The sequence below is a fragment of the Lolium perenne genome, chromosome 3 (genome assembly GCF_019359855.2).
Source record: "Lolium perenne isolate Kyuss_39 chromosome 3, Kyuss_2.0, whole genome shotgun sequence".
In the NCBI taxonomy this organism is placed as follows: domain Eukaryota; kingdom Viridiplantae; phylum Streptophyta; class Magnoliopsida; order Poales; family Poaceae; genus Lolium; species Lolium perenne.
Window position 1 is genome coordinate 83,299,984 of NC_067246.2, and position 17,018 is coordinate 83,317,001.

A 17,018-nucleotide genomic window follows, 5' to 3' on the forward strand; every position below is an offset into this window, starting at 1 on the left:
GAAATCAGATTTGTGGTACCAGACGCTTCACCGCCTCTAGGTTTGGCTAACTCGTCCATGTTCACAGGATTTAGCACAAACTTGTGGCCATTTTTCGTGATAGTGTATGTATGCTTTCGCCCATCATGTACAGCATGGCGGTCATATTGCCAAGGTCTTCCCAAGATGAGATGACTCACGTCCATGTCAACCACATCACACTCTACTTCATCATGTAATTTGTTACCAATGGAGAAAGAAACCAGACACCTAAATTGTACCTTTGCCATCTTGTCTGACTTGAACCACCTCATGTTGTATGGGTTAGGATGTTTCAGTTTTGGAAGCCCAAGTTTATTTACTGCGTCTTCAGAAATTGTGTTCACCCAACTGCCATTGTCAATGATAACATGACATACCTTGCCTCCCACAGTACAACGAGTGTGAAATAAGCTCTGCCTTCGCCAATCTTCGTCTCTTTTTGGTGGTGTTATCAAGGTACGTTCCATCACTAACATATCTCCTGTATCTCCATCTAGCTCAACCCCTTCAGCATCTTCATAATCATCATATACTGGATCACCTTGTTGTCCTGCTTCTTCATCTATTTCTGCCATCAATCCTTTACCATCGCGGCTGTTGTGCTTTGGACAATTTCTCAGTACATGATCAGGAGAACCACACTTATAACAGTTGGTACTTCTTGATGTTGAAGCCTTGGACATATCCGTTGTCCCTTTGGGCATGGGTACTGACCTTGTCGCCCTTGACTCACTACTATCAGCAGCCGGTCTTGAAGGTATAGTAGTAGTAGGTTGTGACCGGGAAAAAACACTACTAGAACGTACAGGCCGCTGCTGCTGTTTCTCAATGGCGACTGCTCGCTGATATGCTTCCGATACAGAAAAATTTACATGTAAAGCTTGTATAGACTGGCGTAGGCCCCCAATGTATCTTGCTACCAGCTGACTCCTTGTATCACTTAAATTGTTGCGTGAGACAAGCTGATAGAACTCATCTGTATATTCTTTCACACTCTTGCTACCCTGTCTTAAATTTTGAAGCTGCCTGAACAATGTTTCCTCATAATTAAAAGGAAGAAATTCTCTCTGCATTTTCTCCTTCATTGCAGTCCATGAATCAATTTTTTGCTTGTGACGTATTCTGCGACTCTGCTCCAAATTCTTCCACCAAACAGAGGCACGACCCTTTAGGCGCATTGCAACTGCAGGGACACGCTCCTCCTCTGGCACATCCGCATATTCGAAGATGCGCTCGACCTCATCGAGCCAATCCACAAATTCCTCAGCAGAGAGTCCACCTGAGAACTCCGGTAAATTAACTCTGAAACAACGCCGTCTTCCGCTCTCACGCTCCACCGTAGCGCGACCCCAACACTGCCGGTGTCTAGCACCAAATGGATTGACATCAGGACGCCTCAGGGATCTTACCGAAGAGCTCCCGCTGCTGTACGAAGCTTCCTCGCTTCCCTGGTCTTCTGGCATATCCCTCCGTCGCCCGTTTGCAGCGATTCGGGCCATCTGCACTTGCATAGCCTCCATACGTTGCTCCAGCGACTGAATATGACGTCTCAACTCCTGATTCTGACCCATCAGATCGGCATCAATGTCCTGCAGATTCCGGTACCTGGGTAGAGCCTCGTCCCCGGACTCCTCATCCAGCTCCGCGGCACCAACCCGAGCCGCCGCCGGCCGGCCAGCTCGGATCCTATTCCTCCGGCCCCCTGCCATGGACAAGAGCCAGGCTCTGATACCAAACTGATGCAGCGGGAATTAGCAACACCAGTAGCAGATCAAGAAATCCAAGAGGCGCACGTCAAGAACAGAGAAAAGAAAGGGAAACTAGCAGCGCTGCTGCCTGTGAGTTTATCTTCAGTGATATCTAGTACATGCCTCCCTCGTCTAGCGACCAGGGGAGAACAAAAGAAGCCACACCTGCACTCTAGAAGCTAGTAGAAGAAAGTCTACCAGATGTACAATGCTGGTCTGCCTATTAAAAGAGAAGAAAAATAGAAAAGGAAACAATGGTACTGTACATAACTGAAACGGACTGCATCACTGAGCCTAGAATAAAATTCATATATGTAACATCTGTGTGAGTGTGATCGATTCTGTCTTAACATGCGCGCTCATCTTGCATGGAGTATGTTCGTATATTATATAAAAATTTGGTACTATTGGCTCGTACTATTATCTACTGTGATCTTGTATGCATGCACATTTTGTATCTCCCCATCGTTTCATGATGATGGTAACACGCATGACGCATCACACCTAGACGGCTAGACGTGTATAACTGATGAACAAATGTACTCCGACCTGAATTGTTTGCCTCGTCCGTATGGATGCATCCATCGGCATGGTCAGGACAAAAAGAAACAACCGTCCCATTATGCATTGGGCCGATCGACTCCAGGTGCAGCGGAGTGGACAACCCCAAAAATGTGCAGTTTACTAGGCCAAAATCGTAGTAGTCAACAGAAAAGGTGCAGTCGACTAGGCCACAAAGTGCAGCTCGTGGAAAAATGAATGTTTTAGCGAATTTACTGCATTTGTCAACGACCAACTCAAAACTATGCTAGCTAGACCATGGCTTTACATTCATCGCACGAGCTTCGGCATGGACTAGTGAGTTTCATGTTGATGCTTGGATGCAGAGACGAAGTCCAGACGGTAGAGAGCTGGTTACATCTTGTTTCAATAACAAAGGAAAAAACCAGCAGCACATCGTACATCAGATCATTCGTGAGACACCATACTGATTCGTTAGCAAAATTCATGTACAACTTTTACATTTTCTTATATACTCAAATCAGGTGCGCTGGACTAATACATTTTAATACGCGCGGGCAGAGCTACATTGTGCTCAAATCAGATGCCATTGTAGCCTGACCATTCCTTGATGTCGGCTGTACCTAGAAGGTCCAAGATCTCGCCAAGGTGCTCTTTGTCCGACCTCTCAAGGAAAGGGTGCTTGCCGGCAAGGAGCTCCCCGTCATGGAGGCGCACATGGACTTCACCCGGCACACCAAGCTCCTCTTCGAATGACCCATGGCCGGCACCATTGACGCATTAATTTGTTGATGCTTGCCAGGCATGCCCGTACGTGTGTGTTTCTAGGCAACGATCTTAATCTTGGAAATCTCAAGTTTGTGTTGGACGACTCCGTTTTTATGTACCGAATCATCCCTGAGTGAAGCTTGAATCTTTTGTCGATTCATCATCAAGAATTTAGTACCACTAGAAAATAAGAATATTAGCAAAACAAATTTCGGATTGGGATTTCTTATTTGGATCAGGAATCCCATTATTACATTTTTCATCCTTTTTCATTTTTTTTCTTTCAGGCTGTTTTGGCTCGCAGCAGATGAGTAGGGATTGAATCAAGGATAGAAATAAGAGAGTTTTTCTTTGCTTACCATTGTTCGGTTCATCTTTCTTTACGAGTCCAAACTCATGAACAACCCGAAAGCTTTACTGCGAACTTAAAAGAAAGACGCAAATACAAAAAAAAAAGTCTCAGAACATTAATGCTATATGTACTAGTTGAATGCCCGTGCATTGCTACGGTCCTTAGTTTTTTTCATGTGCATAAAAAAATCAGAATAATGCGGAGTTCATCCGGACTTAGTAATTCCAAAAAAACCGAGAAGATTAAAGTATCAACAAGCTCGAATGAATTTTATTTTAAAATGATTTTCATTAATTTTTATTACTCTCTTGTTTCTTTTACGAATTTGACGTAAATGAAATAATTTATTTTAGGGAACTTTGATATCTACTTTTTGGGTGGTTTTCTTATTATTTTTGCTTGCTCTAATATTCATGTTCTATAATCTTGCGATGTGCCCTATGCATAAATTGCCCTCAAAACTACTCCAACTGATATAGAAAAACATGACAGAGGTAGATGGTCAAAGCCATCATTTGGTTTAAGTTCGATTGATCAAACGAGTACCTGTATCACATGCTACAAATAACCCACATGTAAAACACATTTCTTGACTAATTAGTATTAGCTAGTGTTGTTTTATGGAGGATGACCTCAGTGAGTTAGAGAGATTATAGTGACCATACAAGTGGTATATTTTTTCCAGCTTCGTCCCTGTCTACATACATCTATGATCATACTTAGTTTTAATTTTAACTTTTGAAGTCAAGACTGACAATGAGAAGAGTGTGAGTGTACAATTTTATCGAATAGTTCACCACCTATGATGAATTTTAAGATTTAAATACTATCTTCTTTCAGCTTGCCAAAACCTGCACATAGTAGAATGATCTTTAATAATGCTACTATTTTTTATGTATTACTTAAAAATACAACTAATACGTAATATTAGAAATAACCACACCGATAATAATTAAGAAAGAAATAGATATAGTTCCCTGTATAACCTGACACCATTGGGATGCCAAACAAGTTTCATTATGGACATCTTTACTACAAAACATCTCTGAAAATAGTGCATATGCTCCTGCTACTCAAAAAAATAATTTTGAAATGTTCAAAAAATATCGAACAAAAATTCCGCGCATACATGTTGACATTTTAGGTGTCACGCCAATTTTCGTGGAAACCCGATATTTTTTTGTCATGTGTGAAAAAAGATAAAGAATATATCTTAATATGAACTATTTTTAGCACCGAATTCTGTCTTTTTTACACACGACACACACAATATTGATTTTTTGTAAAACAAATTGGCAAGTATGTGTGCGTGCAACATTTTTCCTCATAATTTTTGGACATTTTGAAATGCGTTTAAAACTCATTTTAAAAAATAGAAGCATCTACTCCCAGGTGCAAAAATTCCTTGCCCAGCTAGCTTCTACTCTACTCTCAAAAAAAAAGCTAGCTTCTCCTCTGCTAAAAAAAAGGCTAGCTTCTCCTATAAAGGCAGTAGGATTTTTATTGTTATGTACTCTCAGTAAAAAAAAAAATCTTCCACAACCCGCACTGTTGTTTCAGAATTTCATAGGTAAGCAATAATCTAACGAATGGGGAAACAATAACCTTTCTAAAAATAGTGCTCGTCCAATTAACTTAAGCAGCTGTAGACCATCAAGGCAGTGTAGTTTCTCGTAACCATGGGATCCCGGTTTTACTGACCGGGTTTGGACAGGTTATTGAAACCAGCATAAAATCAGTGGTTCATATATCATGGTTTGATTTGGACGGGTTCGATGGTTTTGATGGGTTAGCAACACCCAGGCGCCGCCATGCATGCGTATCTTGTTGATCAACAAATCTTGAACGAATCGTAGATAGATAACTGAAGTCACCAGCTGGATCAGCGATACATAGCTCGAGGCCACGCCCTTGGCCGGCCTGGACGTCGCGTCCACCGCGACAGCCTCGCTGTCCTCCAGCCGCTCATGTCCCCAGCGTCATGGCGCCTCGCCGCCTTCCTAAACTACGATGCATGAGGCGGCACACTGCAGTCCGGCCTCTTTTCACGGCCACATCCCCGCTGGCCGGAAAGCATGCCAGAGTGATCATTAATTCATCTCGAGGAGGAATTGGCCGCGGACGGTGGCGCGGATGATATTGGCCACATGCCCACAGCCATGTTGTCCTGTGAGGAGGAAGACGACCGAAAAGGAAGGGACATCGTGCACACGTGTGTACTGTACCACTCAGCTGTGCCATGGACATGGATTTGTTCTTTGTGGTGCAGCTTCTCATGTAGTCTGTCTGCACCCTTGGGATCATCTTGTCTCAGTGCACCACTATCACTCCATGTAGAAATACAGGAAGACAGGGAAACAACGTTGTCGTTCCTTGGGGGTAACGCAGAGGCCTCAACTACCAGTACCTTTGGTTCGCCGGCTTCCGCTACTTCATCCCCTGCGACCCGACCAACGTCCGTCACATCTTCACCTCAAACTTCGAGCACTATCCAAAGGCGACGTGTTGGCGTTGATGTTCAACATGCTCAGCGGTGGCATCTTCAACTCCGGCGTCTAGAAGTGGTGCTGCTAGCGGACGAACGCCCAGATGCTCATGACACTAGTAGAAAAATGGGCATCCATCTAAGCCATAAATACCGGTTCCCTTACGAACCGGTACTAAAGGGGGCATTCGTACTGGTTCCATGCGTGGGACATCTATACCGGTTCGTTAAGGCTCTTTTATACCGGTTCGTGTTACGAACCGGTATGAAAGGGTTTGAGCCCAGTTTCCAGTCGGAGGTGGAGCCAGGGCTGTACCTTTAGTACCGGTTCATGTAAGGAACCGGTACTAAAGGGTCTGTACCCTATATCAGCGCGCCGCCGCGCGCCCGACCCCCTGCATATCTCATTCTCCTTCTCCTCCTCTCACATTTCCAAATATTTTGCACCTCTCACACTCCAATAATCTTCATTTTTCTCCACCATTTTAACAAGATTAACGGCATACATCTATCCAAGGGTTAGCAATATCATCCTTCCTTCCGGCGTTCCTAATTTAGCTCATTTCTTTGGTAGTTTTAACTCGTACTATTTTTCTAGTGCTAGCAAGGTGTTCGATGAAATGCCTAAGTTAGGATTTTTTTATATGCAATTTGAGATGAAATTATGGTATGTTTTGTAGGTTTTAATTAGTATCATCCCGTCCTCACCGCCGTCGATTGCCAGCGTCGTCCCCTAGCCGGCACGGTACCACCTCGGTGAGCCTCTTCTTTTTTATAATTTTTTTTTTAGTTTTATGTGATGAACTTGAATATTAATTAAGTTGGTCACTCATATATCCACGATGTTGTGTACTTAATGATTTTTGATATACATATAAAATGCAGATGAGTCGAGAATGGATGTACGGTGACCGGTGCCATCCCGAGTTCATTAATGGCATGCATTATTTTCTCAACGTGGCTGAGGCAAACAAGCGGTCGAATGGTTTCATGTATTGTCCATGTAGTTCCTGTAAGAATATGAAGATTACTCTACCTCAAAGACCCTTCACGTCCACCTGCTGGAGAACGGTTTCATGCCCAGCTATAATTGTTGGACCAAGCACGGAGAAATAGGGGTTATATTGGAAGACAACGAAGAAGAAGAGGATAGTGACAACTATCCCTTATTCACTGAAGACGGTGATAGTAGAATGGGGGAAGACGAAGCTGAAGAAGAGCCCATTTTCGATGAGCCGATTTTTTATGACCCGGATGACGATTTGGGTCGGGTCATTCTTGATGCGAAGATGAACTGCGGAAATGAAAAGGAGAGGTTGAAGTTGGAGAAAATGTTAGAGGATCACAACAAACTGTTGTACCCAAATTGTGAGAATGGTCAGAAAAAGCTGGGTACCACGCTGGAATTGCTGCAGTGGAAGGCAAAGAATGGTACTTCTAACAAGGGATTTGAAAAGTTGCTGAAAGTAATAAAGAAGATGCTTCCAGGGAGAACGTATTGCCCTCTACTACGTACGAAGCAAAGAAGGTTGTCTGCCCTCTAGGATTAGAGGTGCAGAAGATACATGCATGCATCAATGACTGCATCCTCTACCGCGGGGAGTACGAGAATTTGAATGCATGCCTTGTATGTAGTGCATTGAGGTATAAGATCAGGCGAGATGACCCTGGCGATGTTGAGGGCGAGTCCACCCCCAGGAAGAGGGTTCCTGCGAAGGTGATGTGGTATGCTCCTATAATACCACGGTTGAAACGTTTGTTCCAGAACAAAGAGCATGCCAAGTTGTTGCGATGGCACAAAGAGGACCGTAAGAAAGATTTGATGCTGGGACACCCCGCTGACGGGTCGCAGTGGAGAAAAATCGACAGAGAGTTCAAGTCATTTTCAGATGACGCAAGGAACTTAAGATTTGGTCTAAGTACAGATGGCTTTAATCCTTTCAGGGAGAAGAGCTCCAGTCATAGCACATGGCCAGTGACTCTATGTATCTATAACCTTCCTCCTTGGTTGTGCATGAAGCGGAAGTTCATTATGATGCCAGTGCTCATCCAGGGCCCGAAGCAACCCGACAACGACATTGATGTGTACCTGAGGCCATTGGTTGAAGAACTTTTAGAGTTGTGGCGTGATGAAGGTGTACCTGTGTGGGATGAGCACGAACTAAAGGAATTTAACCTACGAGCGTTGTTATTTGTAACCATCAATGATTGGCCTGCTCTTGGTAACATTTCAGGGCAGTCAAACAAGGGATACAATGCATGCACACACTGTTTAGGTGAGATTGACAGTAATTATTTGGGAAACAAGAATGTGTACCTGGGGCATCGTCGATTTCTTCCAAAACAACATCACGTAAGAAAGAGAGGAAAGCATTTCGGAGGTGAGGCAGATAACCGAACGAAGCCTACCCGCCCTACTGGGGAAGTTATATATGATATGGTCAAGGATTTAAAAGTGATCTTTGGAAAGGGTCCTGGCAGACAACCTGTTCCGCATGATGTTGACGGACACGTACCCATGTGGAAGAAGAAGTCGATATTTTGGGAGCTACCCTACTGGAAATTCTTAGAGGTTCACTCTGCAATCGACGTGATGCACGTGACGAAAAATATTTGCGTGAACCTGCTAAACTTCTTGGGCGTGTATGGGAAGACAAAAGATACACCGGATGCACGGCAGGACCAGCAAAGTATCCACGAAGGAAACAACCTGAATCCAGAGAAGTATCAAGGTCCTGCCAGCTACGCTCTTACCAAAGAGGAGAAGGAGATCTTTTTCGAAGTCCTGAGTAGCATCAAGGTCCCGTCTGGCTTCTCGTCGAATATAAAGGGAATAATAAACATGTCAGAGAAAAAGTTTCAAAACCTAAAGTCTCATGACGGCCACGTGATTATGACACAATTACTTCCAGTTGCATTGAGGGGGCTTCTGCCGGAAAATGTTCGAGTACCCATTGTGAAGCTATGTGCGTTCCTCAATGCAATTTCTCAGAAGGTGATCGATCCACTTACTCTACAAAATTTACAGAAGGATGTGGTCCAATGTCTAGTCAGCTTCCAGTTGGTGTTCCCACCATCCTTCTTCAATATTATGACACATCTCCTAGTTCACCTGGTCGAAGAGATTGGCGTTCTCGGTCCTGTATTTCTACACAACATGTTCCCCTTTGAGAGATTTTGGGAGTCTTAAAGAAGTACGTTCATAACCGTGCTAGGCCAGAAGGAAGCATCTCCAAGGGCTATGGAACAGAGGTGGTCATTGAGTTTTGTGTTGACTTTATTCCTGATCTTAAGCCGATCGGTGTTCCTGAATCACGCTATGAGGGGAGACTCCGTGGAAAAGGCACGCTAGGAAAGAAATCAACAACGTGTACGGACGGACATTCTTTCACTCAAGCACACTACACAGTTCTACATAATTCCATCTTGGTGGCTCCGTACAAAGAGGAACACAAGGATATCTTACGCTCTAAATACCCGGAGCAACGTGAAGATTGGATTGTTGGAGAACACATGAAGACTTTCGGCGGTTGGTTGCAAACACGTCTCATGAATGTCACTGATGACGAGCAGCTGTACTTGTTGGCCAAGCAACCATCTTTGACTATATCGACTTCTCAAGGGTACGAGATTAATGGGAACACATTTTACACGTTCGGCCAAGACAAAAAGAGCACCAACCAAAACAGTGGTGTCCGCTTTGATGCAGAAGATGACAATGGGAACAAGGTCACATATTATGGGTACATAGAGGAGATATGGGAACTTGTCTATGGACCTAATTTCAAGGTCCCTTTGTTCCGGTGCAAATGGTTCAACCTGAAAGACGGGGTATAGGTAGACCCGCGGTATGGAATGACTACAGTGGATCTCAAGAATCTAGGGTACGACACCGAACCATTCGTTCTAGCCAGTGAGGTGGCTCAGGTTTTTTATGTGAAGGACATGTCTAGCAAACCGAAAAAAAGAAAAGAAAGGCAAGAGGACACATCATACGATGAGCCAAAGCGGCACATAGTTCTTTCAGGAAAAAGAAACATCGTGGAAGTAGAGGACAAGACAGACATATCAGAAGATTATAATAAGTTTGATGATATTCCACCCTTCAAGGTAAAAATTGACCCAAGCATCATCTTAAATAATGAAGATTGTCCATGGTTGCGTCGCAGTCAGAAGAAAGGGAAACAGACGAAGATAACTCAGAAGACTAGCTAGATATAGGGATCATAACTTGTGTATCTCAATATGGAAATCACTTTTGTGTAATGATGTTACTGTATGTAAGATATTAACAATGGAGATGGTTGGCTTGTTTTACTAGTTAAGTAGCTTTCACGGGTGTTGTGGGTATACTTCATGGGTGTACCATCGACAGTGCCTAGATCCGGCAAGCCCGGGTGGCCCATAGACGGTGATGTGGCATGTGGCCCATCGGGCGGCCCAGTTGCTGTTGATCATGAAGGATGAAGTCCGGTCCAGGATCAGTTAGCCGGATCCGCACCGACCTTCAGAGGAACCCGGATCCGTGGAGGCCCATGAGGAACCCGGATCCAGTACGATGTATATGGGAGGCGGATCCTTGACGTACACGGCAAGACATTGTACCGTAGTTAGGCAATCTGTAATCCGGCTAGGACTCTCCATGTAAACCCTAGATCCGTGCGCCTTTATAAGCCGGATCCCGGGAGCCCTAGAGGCACAACCACAACTCATTGTACCAACGCGAAAGCGCCCAGATAATTCCAGACAAGCAGCAGTAGGCCCTGTCGTCGTGCAGGTGTTCCGAAGCTGGGTAAATCGCGTACCACCGTCCCGTGTGCACTCCGCCCTATGGCCCCTACTTCTTCTCCCCCTCGCGAGGATCCCTCCTCCGAGGTACCGTCGAATAGGAAACGACAGTTGGCGCCCGCCGTGGGGCCAGCGGCGTTTGGAGGCCGGAACCGGGAGGGTTCCGCCATGGGAAGCTACGATGACACGATCGCGGTGGGGCGTGTTCTTTACGCCGGGAATCTTCCGATCGTCCCTCCGGATGAGTGCTGGATTCCGGCTAAGACTAACCCCGTCAAGCTCTCCATCGTCCCAATCGGCGGCATCCACATCTTCATCGGTGAAACCGTCGACTCTGACGGAAACGCCCTGGTAAGTAACGCTGACGTGACCGCCGTTGAGCTGGACGTAGTCGCGAAGATCCGATCTGAGTCGCAGGAACTTCCTAAGGAAGATTCTGCCTTAGATCTAGAAAAATCAAAACCCACCCAATCCGCCCCTGAGCAGGAAATAACAGTGGAAGACCAATGCAGATCCGCCTGGGTCTCCCAGGTGTTAGAGAAGCAAAGGTGTCACTTCGTGCACTTCATAGCCCATACCGCCGGAGCCGCCCCTCAAGTAGTCGGAGCTGGCCCCGTGCAGGATGAGGCGCCGGAAAACGTTGTCGCCCCGGATCAGCCGGAGGCTGTCGGAGAAAGCGACGCTCCAGGGCAAGAAGATGCCGGAAACCCTGAGGAATCAATCCTCGGTAACCTAAGCCCAAATTCCGACGATGCTTCATCCATGGATACGGAAGAGTTCAACCGCAAGCTAGAGGAACTCGGAGCTGGTGAGCAATCTGACGCAGAATCCGCCCCGCCTATGCAGGTTCTCGCAACCGTGGCACCGCTGGATGGGCAGGAAATGGAAGACGAAGACTCCACCCCCGACCCAGAACCATCCAACGCAGAATCTCCGTTATCACGGGAACGATCGCGCAGGGTAGTTTTGTCTCCGGAAGAGATGGTCGAGTAAGCACGCATGGATTTAGTTGCACAGTCTGACGTCCTCAACAAGCCGATAACCCCTGACAACGCCACAGATCTGGAGGCCTTAGAAGCCACAAGGAAGGAGATGCTGGCTACTGCTAAAAAGTTCGCCAACACCGCAGCTGCGATGCTGGATGAGAGGACAGAAGCTGCCAACTTTGTGGTCCACTTTCAGAAGTAGGACCGCGAGGTTGATGAATCTCTTGCAAAAGTCAGGGAACTCGAGAGGCACTGGGAGGCCAAGGTGAAATTCGTTGAAGAGGAGGAAGCCAGGATAAGGCGTGAAGCCATCCCTCCCCGCAGGATTACCTTTGCAACCCCCACAGAGCAGCAGCCGCTTGCAACCCCAAAGTATAACATGAAGAAGGCTGCAGAGATCATGAAAAAGAAGGATGAGGAGATTGACATCGACTATGTTCGCACGCTCGTTGCATCAGCAATGCAGCAGCAGAGCAAGGCCGATACTTCGCGCAGGCTGGAATCCAATCCGGATCACTGTGTATCTACCGCGCAGAAGGACGCCCGCGTCAATCGCCACCCTGATGATGAATCGCGCACTGGATCGACGGAGCGCAGAAGAAAAACAAGGGAGCACCCGAATCCAATCCTCGTGCCGTCAAAGACGCCTCCATCAGATCCGAAGAAGGGAAAGGATGCAATGTACACTGGTAGGAACAAGTACCGGAATCCGTCACCTCCGCCTAACGGGTACCCGCGTCCCCCGCCGCCTCGCCGCCGCAGTCCAGCCGGAAACACCAGACCCCATGGGCCCGGTGGAATTAACATCCGCGACAACATGCCGCCGCCAAGGACCAGGGCGCGTACGCCGGAACCACGTCGGAACCAGAACAACGATCATGAGCCCGAGCCCAGAAGGAGTCGGAATAGCGACCGTGATCCTGAGCCCAGGAGGAGTCGGAACGCAGAGCGTGAGCCGGAGCCCCGCCGAAGCCGGAACGACGGAGGAGACTATCACCAAGGTGAAGGTAGCCACCGAAGCCGGAGCGAGCCTCGGGAAGACCGCCGGGACTCAGAAGGCGGAAGCAAAAAATCTTACAGGCCCCCTCGCAGATCTCCCTCACCGCCACCTAGTGGTGGAGGCGGAGGCGGTGGCCGAAGATCTCGCTCTCGCTCAAAATCCCCGGGCGGCGGCCCACGCGATGCCCGAGAATGCCTCAATGAGTACAGATCTGACTACATTGGCCCAAAATGCTTTGGCAGGATGATTCGAGAGGAACCAAAGCCAAGGATGAATCTCAAGCTACCCGGAAACCTGAAGAATTATGATGGCACGGAAAGGCCGGATACCTGGATTGAGGATTACTATAATGTTGTAACCTTCGCCGGAGGAACCCCTAACATCGCCTGCCGTATGCTTCAGCTGTACCTTGTAGGTCCAGCCCGGATCTGGCTCAGCGACCTCGAGAAGAACTCCATCTTTTGCTGGTTTGACCTGAAGAATGCCTTCGAGAAACACTTCAGGGGCACCTACAAGAGACCTGCCACAACAAGCGACCTACAGGCATGTATCCAGAAGAAGGGCGAAACATCGAGGAATTTCCTCACCCGATGGTTGGCATGCAGAAACAAGTGCGAGAACGTTGATAATCGCACAGCAATGCACCCCTTCATTGGTGGCTTGCAGCGAGGAGGACTGCTGCGGCACAAGCTGACCTGCTTGGTCAATGCAAATAAGCTGACTTTGGATGACATGATCACCATCGCCAGCGATCATACTGCCGCCGATGACGACGCTGGCGGAGATCTAGCAGCTACAGCAATCCCCCTGCACCAGCAAAAGAAGAACCGTGATAACGGCAGCAGCAGCGGCACCAAGCGGAAAAACCCCCCTGATGACCAAAAGAGCGGCGGATCCGACTTGATCGCCATGGCCTTCCAGCGCGGAGGCCAAGGAGGCGGAAGAGGCCGCGGCCGCGGAGGTGGAGCTGGAAGGGGCCAGCAGCGTGGCGATGAGGTCACCGCTGCCGGAACCCGCGCCCCCCAAACTTATGAAGAATACAGAGACATGCCTTGCCTGGCCCACCTGGATCCGGCTACAGGGAAGTCCACTCACACGAACCGCAACTGCAAGTGGGTCAATGATCTAAAATCTGACCCGGAAGCAGGATACAAGCGAGCCCGGAAGCACCGCCCACGCGACAAAGGAGGCAAGGGCAAGAACAAGGACAAGGATGAAGACAGTTCCGAGGCGATGGACGAGGATGACGAATCGCCGGATCCCAAAGCCGGATCCGCAGCTAAACCTAACCCATTCGACAAAAAGAGTGCGGGCGCATACCACACCTTCCTTGGAACTCCAACAGTCCGTGCAAGCAAATCAGCTCTCCGGATCCTGAACGCCACAGTTCCCACTGTGCCGCAGTACGTCAGGTGGTCGGAAACTCCGTGTACGTTTGACAGAAAGGATCATCCTACTGTCATTCCGAAAGAGTGCTACGCCTTGGTTGTAAGTCCCCGTATCGATGGGTATGATTTCTCCAAGTGCCTCATGGATGGAGGAGCCAGCCTAAACATCATGTACCTGGAAACTTTGGAGCGGATGAACCTTACCAAGGAACAGCTAAAGCACAGCACCACTGAGTTTCATGGTGTGGTTCCGGGTAAAAAGGCAAATTCCCTGGGCAGCATCAGACTTCCCGTGGCCTTCGGCGACGCAAATAACTTTCGCCAAGAAATGATCACGTTTGAGGTCGTGCCTTTCAAGAGCTCCTACCACGTCATTTTTGGCAGGCCCACCTACCACAAGTTTCACGCTAGAGCGTGCTACATCTACAACAAGCTCAAGATCCCGGGTCCCAAAGGTATGATTACCGTATCCAGAGACTACAAGAAGGCTCACGAATGCGAGTTAGGCGAAGCCGCCTTCGCAGAGTCTGTGATATCTGGAGAGGAGCTGCAAGGCTACAGAGCCGCGGTGGATCCAACTGAGATGCAGACAACCAAGAAGCAGATCTCCGAACAGAAGACCTCCTTCAAGGCCGCGATAGAAACCAAGAAGCACGACCTCATTTTAGGTGACGCCTCAAAGCAGGTTTCAGTCGGAGCCAACATGGACCCCAAATAGGAAGACGCGCTCATCGAGTTCCTCCGCGCTAACATGGATATCTTCGCATGGCAACCTTCTGACATGTCCGGAGTACCTAGGGAACTCGCCGAGCACTACCTCAACATAAATCCGGGGGCTAAACCGGTGAAGCAAGCTATGCGACGCTTTGGAGATAAGAAGCGCCGCGCCATAGGAATGGAACTAGCTAAGTTACTAGAGGCAGGTTTTGTAATAGAAGTTATCCATACTGATTGGGTCGCAAATCCAGTCCTTGTACCCAAAAAGAACACTGAAATACTAAGAATGTGCATCGATTACTCCGGCTTGAACAAGCATTGCCCGAAGGATCCGTTCCCCTTGCCGCACATTGACCAAGTCATTGATTCGACGGCGGGGGCGGAACTTCTGTGTTTTCTTGATGCATATTCCGGATATCATCAGATCTGGATGAAGGAGTCTGACCAAAAGGCGACTTCGTTCATCACACCCTTCGGCACTTACTGCTATGTCACCATGCCCTTTGGTTTGAAAAATGCAGGTGCCACCTACCAACGTACGATGCAGCGGTGCCTGAAGGACCAAATTGGCCGGAACGTGCACGCCTACGTCGACGACATCGTGGTCATGACCCGGAAAGGATCCGACTTGATCAGCGACCTCACAGAAACCTTCGACAATCTCTGTAGGTACAAGATGATGTTGAATCCGCTGAAGTGCGTCTTTGGCGTGCCAGCCGGAAAACTCCTTGGCTTCATAGTCTCTCACAGAGGCATTGAGGTTAACCCGGAAAAAATCAAGGCAATCCTGTGCATCAAACGGCCAACTTGTCTCAAAGATGTGCAACGACTAACTGGTTGCGTCGCAACAATCAGTAGGTTTGTTAGTCGTCTTGGCGAGAAGGCGCTACCTTTGTACAAGCTGCTGAAGGAAACAGACAAATTCGTCTGGGACGACGCAGCTGACGCGGCTCTTCGGGGGTTGAAGGAAATACTCACCTCCCCACCTATCTTGGCAGCCCCAGTAGAGTCAGAGCCAATGCTCCTTTACCTGGCAGCTACCAACAAAGTCATCAGTCTCGTCATCGTGGTGGAGTGAAAGGAAGAAGGTCATGAATATGACGTCCAAAGACCAGTCTATTACATTAGCGAGGTACTGACGGAGTCAAAGCAAAGATACCCTCACTTTCAGAAGCTAGCTTATGGAGTGTTCCTAGGCAGCCGGAAGCTGAGACATTACTTCCAAGAGCACCCAGTAACAGTCGTGAGAAAGGCTCCGCTGTCGACGATTCTCAACAACGCTGATGCAATAGGACGTACGGCAAAATGGGGCATCGAATTATCCGCCTTCGACATCGCTTACAAGCCTAGGACTGCGGTTAAATCCCAAGTCTTGGCAGATTTCGTTGCAGATTGGACAGAAGCTCCGGATGCAAGTCTGGAGCCAGAACCAGAAACATGGGTCATGCACTTCGATGGATCCAAGCAGCATCAAAGCTCAGGAGCCGGAGTTACCCTGAAGTCTCCTACCGGAGAAGAACTGCAGTATGTTCTGCAGATCCACTTCGAAGCTACAAACAATATGGCGGAATACGAGGCTCTACTACACGGGCTGCGCATCGCTAAGGAAATCGGGATCAAGCACATTATATGCTGTGGAGATTCCGACCTGGTGGCACAACAAGTAGCCGGAACCTGGAACGCCAGAAACTCCGTCATGGCAGCCTATAGAGACGAAGTTGACGAGATCGCTAAGTGCTTCCTCGGATACGAAGTCAAGTACGTCAGGAGAGACGATAACGCAGCGGCAGACATGCTATCCAAGCTCGGATCTGGCAGAAAGCAAATTCCGCCTGGTATTTTCCTGGAGCACCTACGGATACCCTCAGTTAAGGGCGCTAATCCGGAAAATCCAGAGGTGGCAGTATCTCCGGCAAAGGAAGTGATGGCTATCATTCCGGCTTGGACCCAGCCTTTCCTGGACTACCTCATTGATCAGAAGTTGCCGGAGGACGAGGTCCTAGCACGACAGATCATCAGACGAGCAAGATCCTACACAATCGTTGATGGACAGCTCTACAAACGAAGCGCAACGGGAGTGTTCCTCAAATGCGTCTCCAATCAAGATGGCATTGAAATACTCAGAGAGATCCACGCAGGGGATTGCGGGCATCACGCCGCTCCCAGGTCCCTTGTTGCCAAAGCTTTTCGGCTTGGATTTTACTGGCTCACAGCTAAAGAAGATGCTGACAAGTTGGTAAAAA